The sequence below is a fragment of the Hyla sarda genome, chromosome 5 (assembly GCF_029499605.1).
Source record: "Hyla sarda isolate aHylSar1 chromosome 5, aHylSar1.hap1, whole genome shotgun sequence".
Classification (NCBI taxonomy): domain Eukaryota; kingdom Metazoa; phylum Chordata; class Amphibia; order Anura; family Hylidae; genus Hyla; species Hyla sarda.
Window position 1 is genome coordinate 29762559 of NC_079193.1, and position 20545 is coordinate 29783103.

Consider the following 20545-nt stretch of genomic DNA (forward strand, 5'->3'; position numbering starts at 1 on the left):
CAATATAAAACTCGCAGGAAAATACAGCAGGTCCCGCAAAATCCTGCGCACTTCTGCAAACCTCTGAAATAGCATAAGGGGGAGTTATCTCTAAAAGCTGTGACAGAATATTTGTGGGAGCGAGTGTTAGTGGAACACACATTGCGGGAGCGGGCAGTAATGGTCAGTAATCCAGTGGGAACAAGATTAAAAAAACAGTCCCGTGCAGGACTATGTATCGTACGTTAGGTTGGTTGTACAAAATGTAAAAGAAAAACCTTCCTGATTTCTTCCAAAAACAGCATGATACCAGTCCACGGTTCTGTGCGGTATTGTGGATTGATGGGGTACTTCACATTCAAAAAAAGTATCCTTGATCAAAAGGATCGCAGGGGATCCGACCGCTGTGACCCTGCAGCAATCTCCTATGCGAAAATACGGCACTCACCTCTTTATACAAGGTCCGTCTCTTTTTCCACAAAGCGCGGCGTCCCCACCCTTGGAGATCTGCTCTTGTTAAACAGAATTGATGGTCTGCTTAGCCAATCATCAGATGAGACGGGGTCCCATGCACACTACGAATTCTGCTGCTCAGTGCACACTACAGAAGTATCACAACTTCAGTCACTCATCCGGATATGTCGCTGATGGAATGATAATGTTTGTTCTTTCAGATAAGAAAAACAGCGTGAAATGCGCTTATTCTTAGTGTACATCGGCTCTTAAGGGGTTGTCCGAGCAACAGAAAGTCTTCTACTACCCAATTCGGATCACTTAGGGTTTGTGTGTGAAAAATCTAAGAGCCCATGGGCAATACAGAATTTCGGGGATTGGCAGAGATTCTTGTGCAGCAGCCTTTCAGTGTCTTCAATGTCTTCTTCTGCACTATGCACACTTCATAATTTCCACCATGGAAATTCCAATTGCAGGCTCCGCTGAAGGAAGGAACATGTTTACTTTTTCAGCAGAATTCCATAATTCTGCATTGCCAATAATGGGGACGGTCATGGTGCTTATTCATTCTGGCAGTGCCTGCTGCACACGGAATCTCCTCTTGGAATTAATCAAGGTGGAAATTCTGTAGTGTGCACAGGCTCTTACAGTCTCTGTACACACAGATCAGTCTTTGCTCCATCATGTTCTGTAGTATAAAATTTTATCTCCTGCCTTACCTATGTCTGCAGCAATACAGTAGAACGGTCCTTTAAAGGGGTACTCCGCCCCTAGACATATTATCCCCTATCCAAAGGATAGGGGATAAGATGTCTGATCACGGGGGTCCCGCCACTGGGGACACCCACGATCTCGGCTGCGGCACCCCAGAGATCCGGTGCACAAAGCGAAGTTCGGTCTGTGCCATATGACTGGCGATGTGGGGCGGAGGCTTATGCTGTCACGGCCACGCCCCCTCAATGCAAGTCTATGCTGATGCACACTAAGGATCGGCGCATTTCAAGCTGTTTTTTTTTTTTTTTTTTTGTTAAAATAAGAGTCTGAAATCAAAGCCCCAATGTACAAATGTTTTTTTTTCAGGGCAGATTCCACTGAAAGAATAAACAATATCATTCTATCAGCGCAATATCACAAGCCTCCGGAGCGAACGCCGGGTGCAGCTGGGAGATCCCGGGGGGTCCCCAGCGGCGGGACCCCTGCGATCAGACATCTTATCCCCTATTCTTTGGGTAGGGGATAAGATGTCTAGGGGCGGAGTACCCCTCTATGTCCACTGGCTACTACTGACTCTGTCCCAATCTACACAGCAAAACTGATGAGATAGCTGCAGAAAAATTAAACCATCTTCCTATTGTGTTTTCAAAATGTCTTTTTTTTTTTAATTTTATTTCAATTTTTTTAAACATTGATGCTTGTAATGAAAACCAGTGTTAAATCCTATCTGATCTTACAATTTTATAACTTGTGTGAGTGTGTGATCTCTATGGTGCAGATCTGTGTACAGATCAGAACCTGTAATCATTCCGCGCGCCATAATGTTGGACATTCAGCCGCTTACCGCAACGAGTTGTCTGCAGGATTCCTCAGACATTGAGAAATTGCCTTGGAGTAGCTCAGGGAATTCAGATGAGCGGAGATACAGTATTATGCTCTGCCATTCTTCTGTTCATGTCTATGTTGTTACGTGGTCCTGCTTGTAACCTTTGTGTCTGTTTTGGAAAACCAGAATAGTGAATGATTGAAAGAACCAATGGAGCTGGAAAGGCGTCTTGTTCTTCATTTCGTCTTGGTACTTAAGGGGGTCATTTTACCATGGCAACCCCTTTTCGGTATAGCTGGCCCTGTGATCAGCTGTCATTGTAGAGGGAAGCAGTAGCCGGTGCTCTGATCATGTAATAAATGGATGGACCAGGTCCACCAGAGAAATTTAAAATATACAGGCCATTCCTCCCCCAATCTTCTCCTTTGATCATAGTTCTAACATATTACACATAAAACTGAGAAATTCTGTATATAAATCTTTATGTTGAACCAGACCAGCTATATCTCCTCTCCTCCTTACTGTTGTCTGGCTGTAGGACAACCTGCTGCAGCAGGATCCTCTCCCCTTTGGATTCATCTCTGCATCCTATTCCACAGAAAGACAGTGTTTCCTAACCACTGCATCTCCAGCTGTTTTAAAAACTACAACCATCAGCATGCCTGGACAACCGTTTAGTATTGGGTTTTGGATTTTTTGGTGTCATAGGATATTTGTGGGCCATGGAGCTAATTCTATTTAAAGGCCTATTTTCCAGTTATCAGCTGTCTGGCTGCTTACGTCGCTATGTTGGTCTATGTGATAACCTTGAGAACGTAGTTCCTATTTTTGACTTTCTGTTATCATTTTTCTCCTTTTATTTCCTTTGCTGTTGTAAAACAAAACAAGAGCGGTTTCTCCTTATATGTCTAATGTCCTGGACTGCTGACGTGTCCTGTATAAATTGACAAATTGGTCAAAATATCAGCGATTATGTGATACTGGGCGTTCCAAGTCCCGTTAAATGATGAGCCATCATACAGTAAAAAAGTAATAGAATAAAACAGCCATACGGTACTTAATTTCACCATACAGTAACTTAAAGTGTACCTGTCATTAACAAACTTTTGCTATTTTATGTGGTATATATTTATAATACACATTGATTAAAAAATGTGTATATTTGTGTGAAAAAAATGTTGTCCCTGCAGCTATTGCCTGTGTGTCTCTATGAGGAGTCCAAATACAGGAAGTGAGGGTAGGACAAGTAGGGCTCTGTGCAGGCTCCTGGCTTGTCAATCATCCTGATGTGTGAGCTGGGGGCATGACATAGAGCCTTTGTGTACAGAGCCCCGCTTGTCCTCGGTGCACAGGGCCCCGCTTGTCCTCGGTGCACAGGGCCCCGCTTGTCCTCGGTGCACAGGGCCCCGCTTGTCCACCCACACTTCCTGTACTTTACAGAGACACACAGGCAATAGTTGCAGGAACAAAAATATACACTTTTTTTAACCAATGTATAGTAAAAATATACATATAATAGTATTATCTACATTATATAAAAAGTTTTTGTTAACACTTTATAGGACAACTGCAGCACAATATACACTTATCCCCTATCTACAAGATAGGGGATAAGTGTTTGATCGCGGGGGGTCCGACCGCTGGGACCCCCCTCGATCTCCCTAATGGGGCGCCGCCATTAGAGCTCATAGTGAGCGCTGAAGGCGCGTAGCGTCGACCTAGAGGTCGACGGTGACGCCCCGTCTGCTCCCCGTCCCAATACAGTTCTATGGGGGAGACGGGGAGGCAGGAACACTGCCTCCCCGCCTCTCCCATAGAGATGTATGGAGGAGGCGTGCCGGCCGCAACAGGAGATCACAGGTCAGACCCCCCCCGTGGACCCCCCGCGATCAAACACTTATCCCCTATCCTGTGGATAGGGGATAAGTGTTAATTACGCTGCAGATGTCCTTTAACATTACTACCAAACCATAACTATAGAACACCATTGTACCATAGTGAATAATACCACCCTACAGTAACTAAATCAGCATTTTCCAAACAGTGTGCTGTATAACTACACCTCCCAGCATGCCTGAACAGCCATCTCCTAATTTGTCTAAAGGCTAATTTGTATTTCTGGTTAATCCACACGTAGGCCATGTTCACATGGCGGATTTTCTGCGGAATGTCCACCTGAAAACAGGGGCGGACATTCCACAAATAGCAGGTGGAAGCTAGAACATACCGCGCTATAACCGCTCTGTCTCCATGGACGGCAATGCATTTCTGAGCGGATTCCGCTGAAAGAACTGACATGCTCCTTTTTCGGTGGACACTGGAATTGGAATTTCCATAGCGGAAACATTTGCAGCCGATATTCCGCCACGTGCATGGTGAAGCAGAATCTCTTTGAAAACAAATGCTGAAACAGAATTTCCGAGTGAAATTTTGGCGCCGGATTCCGCTCTGAATTTCCGTGGTGTGAACGTGGCTTTAGGCAAGGAATCTGGCTTGTGCAGCCTCGCACTTATAGACATGTAGATGTCATAGCATTGATCTGATACGGTACCAAAAGTCACCAACAAATGGGGAGATTTATCATAACCTGTGCAAAGGAAACGTTGCCCATAGCAACCAATCAGATTGCTTCTTTCATTTTGCAGAGTCCTTTTTAAAAATGAAAGAAACAAGCTGATTGGTTGCTATGGGCAACTGGGCAACTTTTCCTCCCCCAATGTGTGTAGTGAATGGTGGGAGTGGTTGGCTGCCTTGCACTTACCTTGGGGGGGTTCTTTTTTGTCAGGACCCCACGTCACCCTAGGCTCTGGACCTCAAACGCTTCGGACAGAATAAGTGGCCTGTTTTGTAATCTCATTTTACTTCCTAAGCGTTGGTTATTGGATTTATTTTCTTTGTACCTGCCATATGGGAATCCAGCGCGCTTTGCTCCATAATAGCATTACGGCCTGGGTAGCATTGGGGTAAAGCTAATTATGTTAATGAGCCGAGGCATTAATTGTTAATTATTTACACGGCCATCAGCATATTTTGCATAGTGCAGATGCCTTCAGACTCACCTGCTCCCTTCTCCATTGATTTTTGGAGCCACTAAACCATCTGGCTAATGAAACAGTCTGGACAATCCTCGCGCTCCCAAAGCCATTTATGCTGGATTATATCTAATTATATTACGTCTATTTATCAATGTTGCCAGCAGAATGCCTGTCATGGCGTCTAATTGCCTTATATAGCGTACGCATGTGAACGCCACCAATAAATATATCTGATGGTATATACACTTCCGATAAACAGAAAGAACTGGCGCACTCGCCATGGACGACTTGCTGTGAACTTTATTCCATGTTTACTGACATACAAAACACCCACTGGCGTGAAACACTTCCTTTATTCACCCACTTCCTTTATTCACCTAAGCGACAGCACTGTTTCACGCCAGTGGGCGTTTCCTCAGGCCCCCGGTTACCGGGGGCCTGAAGAAACACCCACTGGCGTGAAACACTTCCTTTATTCACCCACTTCCTTTATTCACCTAAGCGACAGCACTGTTTCACGCCAGTGGGCGTTTCCTCAGGCCCCCGGTTACCGGGGGCCTGAAGAAACCCCCACTGGTGTGAAACAGTGCTGTCGCTCAGGTGAACACTCCTCCTGGTCCTGCTATGCTTACAGCACAGAGGTGTCCTTTGTATGGAAGAAAGTGCACAGCAGGAAGTCCATGGTGAACCCATGGTTACGTGGGCAGTGCCGGGTACACTTATTATTTTTTTGTTTTTTTTTACTTGTGGTACTAATTTGTGATAGTAGTTCTAAGGGTATATTTACACCAGACGGTTTTGTGGCCTATTTATCTGCGTTTTGTGCATTATTGCTCATAAACTCTCTTCGGTGAGAATTGGTATCCTCCAGAGCTGTATCTAAGCCATGTGTAGCCAGCCATTACCCCGCTGTGTACTGATGAAGGGCCAAATGCTGAAACCATTTTCTACAGATAGGCGACTCATTTTATTTTTTATTTTATTTATTTATTTTTTGGTGGAGACTGGTTTGGCTAGTTTGAGACTATTCTCCCGCAGAAGGTGGAAATATGAATTTACATACTTTTTTTCCCCATAAAGCCTGACTAATAAGCCTCCATACCACTGAAGAAAGTCAGTACCTCAGAAGCCTTCAGAGATATAGTAGTTTTTTTTTAAATTTATTTTATATAGGTTTCTGTTGTATCACCCTACAGTAATTTTTATTCACCCTCTTTATAGTCCAGAATTTTGATAATTTGGCATATGCTAGCAGTTTCTACCACCATGATTCCTTATGGAGACTTCTTGTTCCCAAATTGGTCGGCCTCTTCTGTAAGTAAGGACCTGTTGGCAAACAGCCCAAAAATTTTTTTTGTAATAAGATGGTATTGCTTGGGGCAACCATTACCCATGTTCATGACATTTTTTTCTTTTTGGATTTCTTTTCAGTCTGAGCACACTTCTCTCTGCTGACACTTGCTGACACCATTTCAGGAACTGTCCAGAGGAGCATATGTTTGCTGTGGGGATTTTCTCCTGCTCTGGACAGTTCCTGACATGGACAGAGGTGTCAACAGAGAGCACTGTGGACAGACAGAAAATAAATCCAAAAAGAAAAGAATTTCCTCTGTAGTATACAGCCACTAATAAGTACTGTAAGGATTAAGATTTTTTTAATAGAAGTAATTTACAAATCTGTTCAACTTTCTGGCACCAGTTGATTTAATAAAGGTTTTCCACCAGAGTACCCCTTTTAATAACCTAAAGGGGAAATCCGCCCCTGAACATCTTATCCCCTGTAAAGGGGAAGGGGATAAGATGTCTGATCGCAGGGGTTCGGGCCGCTGGGTCACCCCTGTGATCTCCGGCAAGGCATATCAGTCATCCGGTACATGGAGCAAACTCCGTTCCGGATGACGGGCGACCACAGCCATCATGTCTGTGGGAGGTGGCGTGACTGCTATGTACTACCTGTCACACCCCTCCCATAGACATGAAAGGAGGGGATGTGACGTCACAAACACTGAAGCAGCGGTGCCGGCCTGAATAACGCAGGGCGGTCCTAGTGGCCAGACCCCCCACGATCAGACATGTTATCCTCTACCCTTCAGCTAGGGGATAAAATGTCTAGGGGCAGAGTACCTCTTTAATTTTACATAAAATTTTGGTGCTTAGGGGATAAGATGCCTGATCACGGGGGTCCCGCAGCTGTCACGCCCCCTCCCATAGGCTTGCATTGAGGGGGCGGAGCGTGATGTCATGCGGTGCGGAGCCGTGACGTCACAATGCTCTGGCCCCCGTGATCGCCAGTAATCAGACCTGGAGCGAACGTGCTCCGGGCACTGATTTTAACGGGGTGCTGCATGCAAGATCACGGGGGTCCCCAGCAGCGGAACCCCCGCGATCAGGCATCTTATCCCCTATCCTTTGGATAGGGGATAGGATGTCTAAGCGCCGGAGTACCCCTTTAATAACGCGGATGCTTGCAGCTTCTGCTTTGGAAACGTCACGCAACGCCCCCTCCATTCATGTCAATGGGAGGAGGCGTGATGGCTATGACTTAGCCGTCACGCCTTCTCCCATAGAACTGAATGAAGGGGGGAGTGGCGGCTGCATCGACAGTGATTGGGCACGGAGCGGAGCTCGCCCCATGCGCTGAATGACGGGGTGCCTTGCCGTAGATCGTGGAGGTCCCCAGCAGTGGGACCCCCCCCATCTAACATCTTACCCCCTACGCTTTGGATAGGGGATAGGATGTTTGGGGCGGAGTACCCCTTTAAGGCCCTTATAGAGATCTGGATCATCTTCTCCTGTTGGAATCCCATGGAATAAGATTGCTGGAAGAGCTATGCGGTGATTCTTATGGACAAATTGATGTATATTTTGGTATAATATTCTGGCAGAACTAAAAGGTCAAGTTGTGTGTTTAGTATTCACTTTCTGATCCTGATGGGAGAGGCCTGGCTGTCTCCTTCACGTTGACTAATGGTTTATTATTTAGAAAGGGGACAGGAATAATCTGTCATCTTTTCAATGGCTGGAAGTTAATTTATTTTTATGTATAATTGAGAACAAAGCGTCTTTTCTTTTGTGAGCTACACCAACGTAGTGGCTCCGCACAATGTAAGTTTGGCTTCCTCATCCCCATGGCGAGCCTTGTCCTTTATCTTCGCTCTAATTAAATCTGTTTCTCGTTTTTTGGACATTGGCCAAATGGCCGACCCACTTGACTGCGACGTGCCCGAGATTAAAGAGCCAGGCACAGAACACTGAGTGAGATTTCCCTATGAAGAACGTGCAGGTATGCTCTGTGGAATATAATCTTCTTTTAGGTATTGTAGTGTGGTGGCCCTGTACGGGAGGTATTACCCTGTGCTCTTGGTGTCCTGTCAGGCAGCCTCCTTCAGTGTCCCCAAGGCCCCCTGCAATTGTTTCCCCATTGTAAATATGTTTTTCCATGTAAAGTGTTATAAAATGTAATGTTGCTTTGAGTTGTACCATGTGATCTATCATGTGATTGTTATCCAGGAGGTATCAGTGATCAGGTGATCCCAATAGTGACCTATGGGCTCCCTGCTAGTCTCCCCCATATAACCCCTGGGTGGAGCTTCTTTCTCTCTTCTGCTGAGGTCCAGTGCAGTCGCCTAGTGTGTGTGTCCAGAGTGTTGGAGACCTCAAAGTCCAGTCCTGCAGCCACCATTAAGTCAAGTCACAGCTTTGAGTCAAGTCAGTCCCTGTCATCTGTCAAGTCGGCGTGGTCTGCATTCAATTTTCCAGTCCTACTAAAAGTCCCAGCAAGCCCTTATGGTCTCTGAGTCACTGGTCACCCCCTTGGGCCCTGGCTGAACTGTATAGACTTTACCATCTGTCTACCCTCAGTAAAGCTACCGTTATCCGTAACTTGGCGTCTGAGTCTTTATTGCCCCCGTGCCTAGCCCAGGATCCAGCGGTATACCTTCGGGTGGTTATAGGCTAAACCTTGTCCTGGCGTCACGAATACAAGGGGTTATGCCATCTGCCCCTAGGGTAACAACACCTCACACCCCACCACCACATTATTCTACAGTATACAGAAAACTGACAAGTGCAAGCGAAGATAGGAATATAGCATTTTCCATGTCTCAAAATGGTCTTGGTTGGCTCTGGTTATTGATGTTTTAGAGCAGTGGTCTCCAAACCGGGTCCTATGAGCTGCTGCAAAACTACAACTCTCAGCATGCCCGGACAGCCGTTGGCTATCCGGGCATGCTGGAATTTGTAGTTTTGTAACATCTGGCGACCAATGTTCGAGAGCATTGGATGATGGAATAAAGGATTGATAGGGAGTCCGACATAGATAACAGCCACAGATGCTGCATCTCTTCTTGCTAGGATATGCCACCAATTTATGATGGGACGGCAGTCCTCTAGACCTCCACTGATCCAGAGAATTAAAGGGGAACTCCGGTGCAAAACAATTTATTTTAAATCGACTGGGCCCCGAAAATTATACAGATTTGTAAATTGTATTAAAAATCTTAATCCTTCCAGTACTTATCAGCCCCCCCCCCCCCACCTATCTACAGTATAGGGAAATAACTAGATGACATATAAGCCCCTGCACAATCTCAAGAACAGGGACCCCAGTCTCCTGTTACATCATATCAGTGGGTCACGCATGCCGCCGATCTCTTCATTCTCCATAGAAGTCGTTGAAGCGGTTACAGTGTGTGGCTGTTTCTGTGACTCCCTTTAGAGAATAAATGGAGCATTGACGTGCATGTGCGACTCGCTGCTCTATTCTAACGGAATAGTGGGGCCCCATGCTCGAGATTGTGACAACTGAACCCCCTGTGATCAATTATCCTCTCTATTCCAGTGTTTCCCAATCAGGGTGCCTCCAGATGTTGCAAAACTACAACTCCCAGCATGCCTGGACAGCCAAAGGCTGTCCAGGCTTGCTGGGAGTTGTAGTTTTGCAACACCTGGGGGCACCCTGGTTGGAAAACACTGCTCTACTCTGTGGATAGGGGTTAACATTTAAGTGATTGCCACATTCAAGTAAATGAGTCCTGCTGCAGTTCTCTGCACAGCCCGGTGTCCAGGGGGCGCTGCTGTACAGGGAGAAACTCCCGAAGTGCTGCGTCCTCTTCATTCTTATAATATGTAGGTATCTCAGACATCGGAACCCACTCATCAAGAAGAGTTGGAATATCCTAGCGATATGAGTTGCGACGACCCTTTTTATTTTTATATCATTTATATATTTAAGTGTGTGTGTAAATATGGATAGTGTGTGTGTGTGTGTGTGTGTGTGTTTGTACATATATATATATATATATATATATATATATATATATATATATATATATAATCTCTATCTCTCTATATATAATTTTTATTTAATTTATGTTAAAAAGAATAAATTTTTTTTATTTGTTTTTAGAAAATACCAAATAAAAGACCCCAATTTAGTGAATGTAACTTTTTGAGTATATTCACCATAGCGATAGACTATATAGCATGATTTCTTGTAGCTCCCCGTTGCCGTATACACTTGTGCAGTATCCAGCTATCTCATAGGATCTGGCTCGGAGTAGTGGAAACTGTAGTCGCTATAGTTGGAGAGGGCGTCTTGGACGCCGTTTCTCGGCTGAGATCACTGATTGTAGCTGACACGTACGTTAAATATCTGGACGGGATTTTTATTTTCCTAGCGTCTCAGGCAGCTGGTTTCAGTCATATATAGTAACTTTAATTGCTCGGAAAACCAAACTTTTCTCCTCCTGTTGATAAACTCTACTTTATGAGGTATCCTATGACAGGCCTCAGCTCAGTGCGAACGGCGTCCAACGGAGCATGTTGGGATTGATATAAAATTGGAGGTATTTTGGGGGGGGGGGGGGGGGGAGACAGTCGGGTCCCAAACTCCTCGGTGGGTTCCCTTCTATCTGACCTGTGTGTATATTAGGCCTTTACCAGGTGTTAAACATAATGGAAGATTATTATGCATCCATTTTGTTCTTGTTTCTTTAGGCACGATTTTAGGCCATCCGTTTCGACAAAAAGTTTGACGAACACAGAAATCATGGTGTGAATGCAGCCTAAGAAGTCTGGGTCAGGACTAGAGATGAGCGAACTTACAGTAAATTCGATTCGTCACGAACTTCTCAGCTCGGCGGTTGCTGACTTTTCCTGCATAAATTAGTTCAGCTTTCCGGTGCTCCGGTGGGCTGGAAAAGGTGGATACAGTCCGAAGAAAGAGTCTCCTAGGACTGTATCCACCTTTTCCAGCCCGTGGGAGCACCTGAAAGCTGAACTAATTTATGCAGGAAAAGTCAGCAACCGCCGAGCCGAGAAGTTTGTGACGAATCGAATTTACTGTAAGTTCGCTCATCTCTAGTCAGGACCCCGGAAAAATACAGCTCAATAGATTTTAAATTGGCCTAAATATTACAGTAATGTAAAAACTGTGCTTTCTCTGGGGTTGCCATGGTTACCCAGTAAAGTGTCATGTATTAAAGGAAATTTAGACTAAAGTGGGCGCCACTTGTCATGGCAACATTCTCAAAATTGAAAACGAATTGGGCAGTGACGTGAATGGGAATTTAAAATATCCTGTCTACATACCGTAAAGTAATATCTGGCCTATATGGTACACCACTGTAAGCAGCCATATTTTACACAGAAAGCCAAACATTTGTATGAGGAAAACGTGGACAGGTTCCCCATAGCAACCAGCATTTTGAAAGCTTGGTTGCTATGGGCATCTGCTCTTTACTTCCCTTGCACAAGTCTTGATAAATCCTCCCCAATGTCTTCAAGAACACTAAGGCCACATTCACATAATGGGGGAGATATATCAAAACCTGTGCAGAGGAAAAGTTGCCCAGTTGCCTATAGCAACCAATCAGATCGCTTCTTTCATTTTCAACAAGGCCTCTGAAAAATGAAAGAAGCGATCTGATTGGTTGCTATGGGCAACTGGGCAACTTTTCCTCTGCACAGGTTTTGATTAAATCTCCCCCCAATGAGTTTTGCATCCATTAAGTTCATATGATTCTATCCTTGAAATTCCTATTTCTAGACCAATGTTTCCAAAACAATGTGCCTCCAGCTGTTGCAAAACTGCAACTCCCAGCATGCCCGGACAGCCTTTGGCTGTCCGGGCATGCTGGGAGTTGTAGTTTCTCAACAGCTTGAGTCACCCTGGTTGGGAAACCCTAATCTAGACATATCACTTGACACACACACAGATTTGGATCATTTTACGCGGTTGCCCAATGTTGGTTTATTTAAATTATTATTATTATTTTTTTAATCAAATGGATTAATGGATTTTTCATCTCAATTTAAAAAAAACATTTGTCGTATCACTTTTTTTTTAATTGGTGTAAATCATATTCAATCACTGAATGTTTAGTTAATTAATATATATATATATATATATAATGTGTGTGTGTGTGTGTGTGTGTGTGTATATATATATATATATATATGTGTGTGTGTGTATATAATTTTTTTTTATTTGTTTTTCTTTTAAACAGTCTAAAAAGATTGAGATACGTGAAAGCAGATACTTTAACCCCTTAAGGACCAAGGACGTACCGGTACGTCCTTGGTCCTGCTCTTCTGATATAACGCGGGGTTACACAGTAACCCCGCGTCATATCATGGCGGGCCCGGCGTCATAGTGAAGTCGGGACCCGCCTCTAATAGCGCTCAGCGCCGATCGCGGCGCCGCGCGCTATTAACCCTTTAGCCGCGCGCTCAGAGCTGAGCCGCGCGGCTAAAAGTGAAAGTGAAAGTTCCCGGCTAGCTCAGTCGGGCTGTTCGGGATAGCCGCGGCTAATCGCGGCATCCCGAACAGCTGACAGGACAGCGGGAGGGCCCCTTCCTGCCTCCTCGCTGTCCGATCGCCGAATGACTGCTCAGTGCCTGAGATCCAGGCATGAGCAGTCATGCGGCAGAATCGTTGATCACTGGTTTCTTATGAGAAACCAGTGATCAACATAGAAGATCAGTGTGTGCAGTGTTATAGGTCCCTATGGGATAACAATGATCAGTATAAGAGATCAGTGTGTGCAGTGTTATAGGTCCCTATGGGACCTATAACACTGCAAAAAAAAAGTGAAAAAAAAAAGTGAATAAAGATCATTTAACTCCTCCCCTATTAAAAGTTTGAATCACCCCCCTTTTCCAATAAAAAAAAAAACACAGTGTAAATAAAAATAAACATATGTGGTATCACCGCGTGCGGAAATGTCCGAATTATAAAAATATATCATTAATTAAACCGCTCGGTCAATGGCGTGCGCGCAAAAAAATTCCAAAGTCCAAAATAGTGCATTTTTGGTCACTTTTTATATCATTTAAAATGATCAATAAGTCCTATTAATGCAAAAATGGTACCGTTAAAAACTTCAGATCACGGCGCAAAAAATGAGCCCTCATACCGCCCCATCCACGGAAAAATAAAAAAGTTATAGGGGTCAGAAAATGACAATTTTAAACGTATTAATTTTCCTGCATGTAGTTATGATTTTTTCCAGAAGTCCGACAAAATCAAACCTATATAAGTAGGGTATCATTTTAATCGTATGGACCTACAGAATACATATCAGGTGTCATTTTTACCGAAAAATGTACTACGTAGAAACGGAAGCCCCCAAAAGTTACAAAACAGCGTTTCTTTTTCAATTTTGTCGCACAATGATTTTTTTTCCCGCTTCACCATAGATTTTTGGGCAAAATGACTGACATCATTACAAAGTAGAATTGGTGGCGCAAAAAATAAGCCATCATATGGATTTTTAGGTGTAAATTTGAAAGAGTTATGATTTTTTAAAGGCAAGGAGCAAAAAACGAAAATGCAAAAACGGAAAAACCTCCGGTCCTTAAGGGGTTAAAATGAACACATTTCATGTTTTTTTATTTTTATTTATTTTTTGCATGATTTTAGGCCATCAGTTTCAACACTACATTCAACAGGTGCAAAAATTGAGATGTGAATGCAGCCTTAGAAGCCTGGGTAGGGACCCCTGCAAAATATAGCTCAATCGATTTTAAATTGGTCTAAATATTACAGTTATGTAAAAATTGTGCTTGCTCTGGGGTTGTCGTGGTAACATCAACAAACTACAGGGTGTATTGAAAAGCTGTCTGGGATATTGTAATGTTGTAAGGCTGTGTTCACACTACAGAATGTCCGCACAGAAACTCTCCATGTGGACATTACGCAGACTGCGGGTGCTGGCAAAATATGCCGACTCATAGAATTCCGTGCAGGGTTTGCAGAAAGATGTTTCTGGCACGGAAATTCCGCCGTGTGCACAGCGCAATAGAATCCCGTTGAATTCAACGGGACTTTGCTGCTGCTGAATTTCCGTGCAGAATTCCAAATGGAAATTCCAAGGTGTGAACATGTGGAACAAAACCATACGTGTGAACAGATTTTAAAAAAATTTAGGGGGTCATGAATATTCTTGACGACAATTTTTGTGTTTATTTCCAAACTGGTTTAAAATATTGGAATTTTAATGTAATTTACAGAAAAAAACAAAACAATAATCTGATTTCTTCTGGTTTGTTCGGTCCCTCACTTAAGGAGATTGCGTGTTTTCTGGGAAGGTAGAGAAGACCATTGACCTGCTCATTGATGTATTCATAATCTATAGGATTCCTGGGGGCACGGAGAGGCGGCATCTGATGAATCCCCGATGACACAGTTCAGTCTCTGCTCATGTCTGACTGCTCCTAGTGAGTCACGAAATTGAGAGCTTCCATCACAACGTGCCTCTCGGCCTTGTCCTTTTGTAGCAGACCTAGACAGGATCTTTGACATGTGAGATCCCATTATAAAAATAAATAGGCTCTTTTCAAAGGCTGGTTGTCAGGGTATATTGTTGTCATGTATGTTTACCATTAAAGGACATCTTATGCATGATACATTCTTACATTTTATAGATTACTAGCTGAATACCCGGCGTTGCCCGCTATTGGGGAGGAAAATCAACAAAGGAGGAAGCTTTTGACTTCATATCCCATCCCCATATATTGTTGTCATATCCCGACTTCTTTTTCCCGACCTCCTCCTTTTTCCCGACCTCCTCCTTTTTCCCGACCTCCTCCTTTTTGATTGATTTGCATGGGACTTTAAACAAAAACGCCGCCCCTCACAAATGGGGGTAGTTAAGGGTTAAATTAACTATCCTATATTTTAAGTGGACATATAAGTAACATGTGACCAAGTATTATCGAAATATCTCCAGCTGTTTGGAAGTTATGCAGTAACATATATTTCCCATAGACTTGTATGGGACTTTAAACATAAACCCCGCCCCTGGCAAATGGGGGTGAGTAAGGGTTAAATCACCTATCCTATGTTTGTTGTTGACATATAAGTAACGTGTGCCGAGTTTCATGTTAATATCTTTAGCCGTTTGGACGTTTTTGGGACCATACATACGCACACACATTGAGTTTTATTATATAGATAGATAATTTGGCATACCGTAGCTTTGTAAAATCACCAGTGGATCTATACCTGTGGCAGGCAGCCATTTTGTATACATTTTATACAGATTTTACTGGGTGTAAGATATTAATAGTTTATCTTTGTCTACTTGGTGGGGGTCTCACCAGTCACCTGTATTAAAGTCCTATAGCATTCATCTTCAGTACCAGACACAGCCTCCTGTATGAATGACACCACATCTCAATTGTACAAGCATCTTATTAGAGGGGGAGGTGTCAGGTTTATTGTTATTGTTTTTGTTTTTTATTTTAAAATATATTTATGTCTATGGCTGTAGTCTTAGGCTGGGTTCACACTACGGTTTGTCATTACGGTTCCCGTATACGGCTGGGAGGAGGGGTGGGTGGGGCATAATCGTGGCGCCCGCACTCAGCCGTATAGGGAACCGTAGTTAATGCATGTCTATGAGCCGACCGGAGTGAACCGTAGCCTCCGGTCGGCTGCTTTTTCGGACGTATGCGGTTTCCCGACCACAGGCAAAAACGTGGTCGACCACGTTTTTGCCTGCGGTCGGGAAACCGCATACGGCCGAAAAAGTAGCCGACCGGAGGCTACGGTTCACTCCGGTCGGCTCATAGACATACATTAACTACGGTTCCCTATACGGCTGAGTGCGGGCGCCGCGATTATGCCCCACCCACCCCTCCACCCAGCCGTATACGGGAACCGTAATGACAAACCGTAGTGTGAACCCAGCCTTACAGATATATTTCTGTATTCCATGGAAACTTTATGGTGGAGTGCCTTGGCCCCTTCATTTAAGGCTTCTTTCACACTGTGAAAGTTGCTCCGTTACAAGCGGACGTTAAGGGCTCTTTTTTTTTAAAATTTTTTAATTTTTTTAATTTATTTAATTTTTTTCCCACTTTGACTGCCCTTAAAGGAGAACGCCAGAATATAAAAATTGTCCCCCATACTGCCGGCAGTAAAAAAAAAAAAAATAAAGATGTACATACCTTCCTTCGCTCCCACGGGACCTCCTGTAACAGTCTCCGGTCTCCGCCACGATCCTCTTCCTGGTTGCTGGTGGTCGGCGAGTCATACTGCACTCAGCCAATCACCGGCCGCAGGGAAGTCCCAACTCGGCCGGCAATAGGCTGAGCGGCAGTGGGACGTTTTCGGCCCCAGCAGCAGGTGCCGTTGTAGTGAAGAATTTTGTGTCCTGAAGCGTTCTCACACTGCCGCTCAGCCTATCGCCGGCCGAGTCGGGACTTCACTGCGGCCAGTTATTGGCTGAGTGCAGTATGATTCATCCGACCATCAGCAACCAGGAAGAGGATCGCGGCGGAGACCGGAGACGGTTACCGGAGGCCCCGGGGGAGCGAAGGAAGGTACATACCGTACCTTCCTTTATTTTTTTACTGCCTGCAGTATGGGGGACAATTTTTTTTTTTATTCTGGAGTTCTCCTTTAACATTCGTTATTGTAACAGCATACCGGGAGTCATAACTGGCAAAGAGTATCCCATTCACTTGAATGGGATTCCTCTAAAGTTCGTTATAACTCCCGTTATTGCGGCCAATGATAGCGGGAGAAAAAGATGGCGCATACACCTACCCGGCGAAAACAGTAGTGCACAAAATGCCTAACAATTGTTGATGGCAACAATCCAGACCCTCACCTCCAGAAGAGACACAAATGTACACATATGCTTTACTGTTGTTTGTTCAAGAAGTTTTTTCAAGGGGTTGTCCAGGATTAGAAAAACATGGATTCTTTTTTCTTAAAGGGTTACTCCACTGTCCCAGCGTCTAAAACGTTTAGTTCAGAACGCTGGTTGCGGGGGTCATGACGTCATGACCATGCCCCCTCGTGATGTCACACCCCCTCAATGCAAGTCTATGGGAGGGGGCGTGACGTAGACTTGCATTGAGGGGGGCTTGGTGTGACGTCACGACCACCGCAGCCCGTACCCAGCATTGGAGACCCTGGGGCAGTGTAGTACCCCTTTTTTAAACCAGTGCCACACCTTGCAGCTCCGCCCCTTTATCGGTGAAGCTACGGACAAGCGGTATTTTTGCCAAAAGCAGCCATGTTTTTCTAACTATGGACAACGTCTAGAGTTTCAAGCAACCTTAAAGGGGTTCTCCAGTGCTTAGACATCTTATCCCCAATCCAAAGGATAGGGGATAAGATGCCTGATCGCGGGTGTCCTGCTGCTGGGGACCCCTGTGATCTTGCACGCGGCACCCCGTTTGTAATCAGTCCCTGGAGCGTGTTCGCTCCAGGTCTGATTACTGTCGATCACGGGGCCGACGGCGTGTGACGTCACACCTGCGCCCCCGTGTGACCTCACGCTCCGCCCCTCAATGCAAGTCTATGGGAGGGGGGTGTGACAGCTATACACCTTTTGGATAGGAGATTAGATGTCTAAGCACCGGAGTACCCCTTTAAAGAACCTATTGCTTTTATTCTGCCCTCCCTACTAGCCTTAATTTATAGAAAGATCTGTCAATACGCTGGTGGGATGGTTAGAAGCCGCTGGGGGAGCCCCGTTGACTTGGGGTTTTAAGCGGCATGATGTGATGACAGGTCCCCTTTAATTTGAATAATTCATTTCTTTAGAAGCACTTTATGTGGATTATTGATGTTTGGTAGTTATTTCATTGTTTAAAGTTCTTTTGTACGGATGACTTTTTCTATGCAAATCCAAAACGAATGGAAATGAGCCGCGTAGCACTTTGTATGTTATGCGCAGATACAATCGCCCTTTTGTTTTCGTATATGTTTATACAGTTGAGTTATTCTCTTATAAATCTCCCTGGTAAATGGCAGCCTGGGGCCGGGAAGCATCAAGTACAACTTATGTGGTTAGACGTTGTTATATATTGTGTTCAATTTGCTTTCGGCTTTACTAATAATCTCAGTGGAAAATTCTGAAGTACATGCAAATTTCATTGGACTTCATTCGGCACGTATTTCATGAATTCTGCTACAAAACATGGACCTGTTGTCATCAGTGGGAACCGTGGTTTATACAGTGTGGATTTTTTTTTTTTTTTAGGCTGCTGGGGGAAAATAAATATAAGAGACCTATTAGGGCCCACGCACACTGCAGAATTTCCAACCAGAGAAATTCCATCCAGAGTTCCTTTTAGGCTATGTTCACATTTCGGAACTTTTCCGTGCAGACGTTCCAGAGTCTTTGGGCACCGGCATAATAATCTCATAGACGTACGTTGTCCCGGTACAGGACCTGGTCCTGTCTCTTGTCTAAGGTCCCTGCAGCTAGAGTCCCTCCATGTCTATAGGGATCTCCTGCAAGGCTTACCCCTAGTCGTCTCAAAGGAGAACTCCAGAGTATAAAAATTGTCGCCCATACTGCCGGCAGTAAAAAAATAAAGATGTACATACCTTCCTCCGCTCCCCCAGGGCCTCCGGTAACCGGCTACGGTCTCCGCCGCGATCCACTTCCTGGTTACCAGTGGTCTGAGAATCATACCACGCTCAGCCAATCGGCCGGCGATAGGCCGCTTCAAGACACAAAATTCTTCACTACACCGGCACCTGCTGCCGGGGCCGAAAACGTCACACTGCCGGCAAGCCGAGTCAGGACTTCACTGCGGCTGGTGATTGGCTGAGCGCAGTAAGACTCTCCGACCACCGGCAACCAGGAAGAGGATCACGGTGGAGACCGGAGCCGGTTACCGGAGGCCCCGGGGGAGCGGAGGAAGGTATGTACATTTATTTTTTTTTTTTTTTACTGCCGGCAGTATGGGCGACAATTTTTATACTCTGGAGTAGGGATCGACCGATATTGTTTTTTTAGGGCCGATATCGCTAATCGGTGGAGGTTAGGGCCGATAGCCGATAACTTATACCGATATTCCGGTATAAGTTATCGGCTATTTATCCCACCTCGACACCGCTACAGAGCATTAATTTAAAGTGGGCCGCCGCCACCACCCGCTTCTCTCCCCCTACCTGTCAGGGTGGTCCGGGCCATCCATCCTTCCTGTAGTGTCTGGGGGCGTTCCGGGTAAAGGGTGAACCGGTCCGGGCTGTCCTTCTTCTTCTCCGGAGTTGCTCTTCTCCACTCCGGGCAGGCTCCGGCCTAGTACGCTGCATAGACGCCCGTGCACAGCGACGCCCGTGCGCAGCGACGCACCTGACGTCACGGCGTAGCGGCGTCTATGCAGCGTACTAGGCCGGAGCCTGCCAGGAGTGGGGAAGATGACCGCCGGAGGAGAAGTACAGCCCGGACCGGTTCACCCTTCACCCGGAACGCCCCCAGACACTACAGGAACGATGGATGGCCCGGACCATCCCCATTACGGGTAGGGGTAAAGCGGTATTTGCAAAAATCCATACCGGTATACCGCCCAGCACTACGGTAGGGGGTGCGGTGGGTCGGGGGGGGGGGGGGTGGGGGGGCGGTCGCGGTGCGGCGAGTCGTAGGGGGGGGGGGTCATTATCGGCAAGGTAATTGCCGATACCGATAATGCCCAAAATCATGATTATCAGCCAATAATATCGGCCATACCGATAATCGGTCGATCCCTACTCTGGAGTTCTCCTTTAAATAAAGTGTGTATATATTTATTTAATGTATAGAAGATACTGTATATGTATAGGACCTTAGTGGTCACGTGATATGCAGTTATAATGTATAAAATACTTAAGGACCTTTTTTAGGTCACGTGATGTACCCAGAGTTCACTGGGTCAGGACTTACAGGTTTGCCAGTCAAAGAGCTTTTGCCCAGCCCTCTTAATATATAAGGGGCTGCTGCCACAAAATTCTCGCTCTTATTTCCTGTACATGAAAGCAAGCACAACATCTCAGCATTAATGCCTAAGAATATGCAGCCACTAAACGTGAGTTACTCAAAGCTCAAACTACTGAATCCTGTGTGACTACTATCAACTCAAATACTCTAAAGTAGTAGCACAGTGGCTAGCATCAAAAGCTCATTGCTTCCAAGTCCCAGCAAACCTGTGAGGAACCTGTATCCCTGTTCACTCTTGAAGAGACTGTTATGTTCATTACCGTTTCCTAAATTTCGCAAGTAAAGTTTCTTCAGTTTACTTCATAAAATCT

At 45.1% G+C, this 20545-nt stretch overlaps 1 protein-coding gene and 1 long non-coding RNA gene across 3 annotated transcripts in view; both read left to right on the forward strand.

Annotated features, from left to right (window-relative positions):
* Positions 1-20545, forward strand: part of FAM171A1 (family with sequence similarity 171 member A1) — a 130584-nt gene that overhangs the window by 11335 nt on the left and 98704 nt on the right. The window lies entirely within an intron of this gene.
* On the forward strand, positions 10569-14799 carry LOC130272998 (uncharacterized). Of its 2 annotated transcripts, none has more exons than XR_008843820.1 (3): positions 10569-10647; positions 13931-13999; positions 14576-14799. It is a non-coding gene; the product is annotated as an uncharacterized LOC130272998 (long non-coding RNA). The 2 variants fall into 2 exon arrangements; XR_008843821.1 differs by lacking the exon at positions 10569-10647 and adding an exon at positions 12173-12253.